Source organism: Taudactylus pleione, unplaced genomic scaffold (genome assembly GCF_031769625.1).
Source record: "Taudactylus pleione unplaced genomic scaffold, aTauple2 ptg000066l, whole genome shotgun sequence".
Taxonomy (NCBI): Eukaryota; Metazoa; Chordata; class Amphibia; order Anura; family Myobatrachidae; genus Taudactylus; species Taudactylus pleione.
In genome coordinates, this window is record NW_028284468.1 from 33,647,838 (window position 1) to 33,653,690 (window position 5,853).

Consider the following 5,853-nt stretch of genomic DNA (forward strand, 5'->3'; position numbering starts at 1 on the left):
CAAACCCTGTAACCCCTCCCTGCACACATTACCTACAGTGTACAACCCCTAACCCTGCACCCACTCCCCACACACACTACCTACACTACCGCTGTTAACCCTGCACCCGTTCCCCGCACACACTACCATCACTACCCCTAACATTGCACCCGCATACACTACCAACACTACACACCACTAGCCCTGCACCCTCTCCCCACACACTAACTACCACCACTAACCCTGCACCCGCACACAGGGCCTGATTCAGAGCCGGACGCTATTTGCGCTCGCTCGTTCAGAAAAAGGGGCCTGCTATTTAAATAGAGCGCTCGCTCTTTGCGGTCTGTTGACGCCTCTATGTCTGAGCGAGCGAACGAAACATGCGCTCGCTATTTTGTAAAGATGCCCCCTGGCCGCTCGCATCATACGTCATCTCCGCTATTTATTAGATTAATCGAGTACATCGAAAGGCGTCTCAACTGCTCGCAGTGCTTGTGGTTGGATTTTCCTAACGCAATCATGCGAACAGTTCAGGCTAAGAAACAACCAAGTGACGTGGTCGATGACGCTGCTTTGTTAATTATGCACACCCTTAAAACGCCCGTTTTGACCGTTTGGGACGCCTGCGTTCGGATCTCCACTCCCCGTTTTCAAGCACCTTCCCCTGTTACCACCCACAAACGCCTCATCCTGTCACTCAAATTAGCAGGCACTCGCAATTTTGCGAACACACATTTTCCGACCGCACTGACTGGTTGGCGCATGCGCATTACGACGCATGCGCAGATGTGTGAGCATCGCTCGGAGGGAACGAGCGGCCGCTTACGAGCGGCTCTAAATCAGGCCCACAGTACAGTGCCTGCACTACACCAAACCCTGCACACACTACCTACAGTATACTACCCCTAACCCTGCATCCACTCGCTTTACACACTACCGCTGCTATCCCTGCACATACTACCTACATTACCCCTAACCCTGCACCAGCACACACTACCAACATTACATATCACTAACCCTGCACCAGCTCCCCACACACTACCGCCCAGGGGTGGATTGGGCCATTGGGAAAGTTCTTGCTGGGCCAGTCCCATGTTCCCCTCTGCCGGGCTGGCTTACATTGCCTGCCGGCCCAGCTCACAGTCCACAGTGTAGACACAGGGGGCTGCCTAGCAACCCTTCAACTTTTATTGTTTTTTCTAACTAACATTGAGTGTACAGCGACAGATAGTCCGTTGGACGTCTGCGCTGTCACTCCGCCTATCCTTCGGGCCGTGACCCCAGTACTGATCTGGGGCTCTCAGTGGGCGGCTGGAGTCTCGCTAGCACAGGCTCCCACGCTACCCAGACTGCGACCGAATACAGGGGATACAGGTAAGACGGGTCTCCGCTCACGGTGACCCGAGCATTGCGGCAGTCGATACCTCCAGTCTCAGGAGACAGACCGGAGGTCCTGGGGGTGGACGCAGGCTCCAGCCATCGCGCTCCACTGGACCACCAGGACATAAACGGTGTGGGAACTGGCGTCCCAGGGGTTAATAACCAGGCAGGGGAGGCAGCCCTCCCTGTTTTAAGCGGCTCCTCCCCTCAGCTCAGCGCGTTTTTCCTGCGAGTTCTGGCTTCCCTGAGCTGCTCTCCTCCTCTGAACATGCCCCCTCTGAGGTCTCCGGCACCCATTTTCCTTCAGCAGCTAGTCGCAGCTCTCTTAGGACATCGTGGAGTCTGGTCCCCCTGCATACCTCACCCCTTGGTCAGCGTATGTAGCACTATAGCCTACCAGACACTGAGTCTGTGTAGTTGAATTGAAGTGCCATAGTGTAGGTGTTTTCTGCATTACATATGACTTATGCTACCGCTGTGTGTCAGTGCTTCTCTCTCATACTGTCAGCATATTACTATACCTATCCTTTTCTAAAAAAGCCCTATCAGTAGTGTTGTCAGGGTGTTTCTGATACCTCACATTTATTGAATATAATATGAGATATGGTAAGAACTTACCCTTGTTATCTCTATTTCTACGAAGTCCATAGGGTTCCACAGGATACCTTGGGGTATAGGTGTGACGTCAGTCGCAGGGCACCAAAGAGTTAAGCTTTCAGCCTCCCAGGATGCACTAGGTCCCCCTCCTATACCCCGCCCCCGAGCCAAGGCACCTCAGTTAGTTACCAAGCCATAGGCCGGAGGAGGAGAAGGAAGAGAGAGAACAAAGATCTGGACACATACAAGAATCACATTCTCACCAGAGGGAGACGGAAAACCGGTGACCAGAGCAAAGCCCATCTGCAGCACAGGTGCGACAGGGCGGGAGTCCTGTGGAACCCTATGGACTTCGTAGAAATAGAGATAACAAGGGTAAGTTCTTACCATATCTCATATTTTCTACTTCAGGGTCCATAGGGTATCCACAGGATACCTTGGGGATGTCCCAAAGCAGTATCCTTTAAGGGTGGGGACGCTCCTGTGCAGAAAGGAGAATCCGCCGCCCGAAGGAAGCATCCTGAGAGGCGAAGGTGTCAAACCTGTAATACCTCACGAAGGTATGGACAGAAGACCACGTAGCAGCCTTGCAGATCTGAACTGCCGAGGCACCACGTCGAGCTGCCCACGAAGGACCCACAGACCTAGTGGAATGAGCCTTCAGAGAAGGAGGGACCGGTAGGCCTTCATGAAGATAAGCTTCAGAAATAGCCATACGGATCCAGGCTGCCAAAGTTTGCTTTGAAGCAGGCCAACCCTTTTTACGGAAGCCAAAGAGGACAAACAAAGCGTCCGACTTCCTACACGAAGAAGTGCGGTCAACATAAGTCCTTAAGGCCCGCACAACATCCAAAGAGGCCTCACCCACGGAAAGACCCGGTGAGTTAAAGGCCGGAACAACTATTTCCTCGTTAATATGAAACTGGGAAACAACTTTGGGAAGAAACTCGGGCCGAGTGCGGACCACTGCCCTGTTCCCATAAAAAACCAAGAAAGGGGGTCTACAAGAAAGAGCCCCTAACTCAGAAACACGTCTGGCCGAAGCAATGGCCAGAAGGAAAACAGTCTTAGCTGTTAGCCATTTAAGATCCACTGAGCCCAGTGGTTCAAACGGCGGTCCTTGGAGAGCCCTCAGGACCACAGCCAAATCCCAAGGCGCCACAGGTGGAACAAAGGGCGGCTGAATGCGGAGAACACCCTGCATAAAGGTGCGCACATCCGGGATTGTAGCAATCCTACGGTGAAACCAGACAGATAGGGCCGAAACCTGTACCTTCAAAGAAGCAAGGCGAAGCCCATGATCTAGTCCCGCTTGCAGGAAGGCGAGAATCCGAGACAGACGAAACTCCCGCGGTGCATAACCTCTCGGTCGACACCACTGGAAGAACGTATGCCACACGCGATGGTATATCCTCGCGGAAGACGGTTTCCGAGCTCGTAACATGGTACGCACCACAGAGCTGGAAAACCCCTGGGACCTCAGCATGGCCGTCTCAACAGCCACGCCGTCAAAGACAGCCGAGTTAGGTCCGGGTGAAGGCAAGGACCCTGAGACAGAAGGTCCGGTCGTAGCGGCAACCGCAGAGGAATGTCCACGGACAGACCCTGAAGGTCTGAGAACCAGTGCCGTCTGGGCCACGCGGGAGCTATCAACAGGAGCGTCCCTCCTTCCTGTTTGAATTTCCGGATTACCCGTGGAAGAAGGGAGACCGGAGGGAACAGGTATGCGAACCGGAACGTCCACCGGACGGACAGAGCATCCACCAGAGACGCCCCTTCGTCTCTTGTGCGAGACCCGTACACCGGCAACTTGTTGTTGTGCCGGGACGCCATGAGGTCGATTTCTGGAAGACCCCACCTGTCCACCAGTAGTTGAAAAACGTCCGGGTGCAGGGACCATTCCCCCGGATGAACGTCCTGGCGACTTAGAAAGTCCGCCTCCCAATTGAGCACTCCCGGGATGAAAACCGCTGATATGGCCGGAAGATTGCGCTCCGCCCAAACCAGGATCCGAGAGACCTCTACGAGAGCCGCCCGACTGCGAGTTCCTCCTTGCCTGTTTATGTAGGCCACGGTGGTAGCGTTGTCCGACTGGACCTGCACCGGGCGACCCTGGAGAAACCGCTGTGCCTGCTGGAGAGCATTGAAGACCGCACGGAGTTCCAAGATATTTATTGGAAGCTCCGCTTCTGTCGGCGTCCACCTGCCCTGGAACAAGTGTGGACCCGAAACTGCTCCCCAGCCCCGAAGACTGGCGTCCGTTGTCAACAGGACCCAATTTGGAACCCAGAACGGACGTCCCTTGTTGAGGTGGGTCGTCTGTAACCACCACGTAAGGGACAGGCGAACCTCCTGGGTGAGCACAATCGTCTGGGACTTCAGAGACTGAGTCAGCCCGTTCCACTTGGACAGGATCAGGTGCTGCAGAGGTCTGGAGTGAAACTGGGCGTATTCCACCATGTCGAACACCGACACCATGGAGCCCAGTAACCTCATCGCCGAGTGTAAGGACACCCGGCGGCTGTGCAGACAACTGCGCACCCTTGACTGTAAAGCAGAGATCTTGTCCTCCGTCACGAAGATCCTTTGCTGTCCCGAGTCCAATAAGGCTCCAAGATGCAGAATCCTCCGAGACAGGATTAGAGTGGACTTCTGCCAGTTGATTAGCCAGCCGTGCCGTTGCAGCAGTGCAATGGTCAGGTCCAAGTGGCGTAACAGGAGCTCTGGAGATCCTGCCACCAATAACAGGTCGTCCAAATACGGCAACATGCGGACTCCCTGCAGCCGCAGAGAAGCCGCCATGACCGCCATCACCTTGGTGAAAACACGTGGTGCTGTTGCCAGGCCAAAAGGTAACGCCCGAAACTGGAAGTGGTCGCTGCTGATTGCAAACCTGAGGAACTGTTGATGGCGCCAAAGAATAGGGACATGCAGGTAAGCGTCCTGTATGTCCAATGACACCAAGTAGTCCCCAGGTTCCAGCGCCAGAATGATGGACCGTAGGGTCTCCATCCGAAACTTCGGGACCCGCAAAGACTTGTTGAGTGCTTTGAGGTTGAGAATCGGACGATATGACCCATTGGGTTTCTGTACCAAAAATAGATTTGAATAGAAACCCTGGCCCCTCTGGGAGAATGGAACCGCCACTATAACTCCAGCCTGGAGCATAGTGTGCAATACCTTCCGCAGCTCCGTAGCCTTGTTCCGGTCTGATGGGAGACCCGTGGTGAAGAAGCGAGCCGGGGGTCTGTGCCGGAAGGAGAGGGCGTATCCGTGGGAAACCACCTCCAGAACCCAAGTGTCTGTCGTAGTAGTCGACCAACACTGGGCGAACTGTAGCAGGCGGCCTCCCACCCTGGGATCCCCCAAAGGGAGGCCCGGACCGTCAGGCCGCAGGCTTGCCATCTGGCTTGGGGGCCGGACGTCTGGTACTCCATGCCTGCTTCCGGGGCTTGACCGATTTCTTAGGGCCAGCCTGTCGAGGAAACGACTGTGGTTTGGGCCTGCCCTGGGCCCTAGATGACCGAAAGGACGATGGTCCCGAACCAGAAGGAGCAGCGGCCGACGGGAGACAGGCAGATTTGGCTGCCGCCAGCGTGGCCACAATCTTATCCAGATCCGGACCGAAGAGAACTTCTCCGGTAAACGGCAACGCTTCCAGACCTTTCTTGGAATCTGCGTCCGCCTTCCAGGATCGCAGCCACAAGGTGCGACGAGCAGCTACCGCTGCTGAAGAAATTCTAGACACCAGAGTACTAATGTCTAGAGCCGCCTCGTTGATGTAGGTGGCCGAATCACGGAGATTGCCAATCAACTCCGCCTGATCGGCCGGACAGTCGGATTCAAAAGAAGCCTCTAATGAATCCGCCCAGCGCTCCATCGCTCTGGCAACCC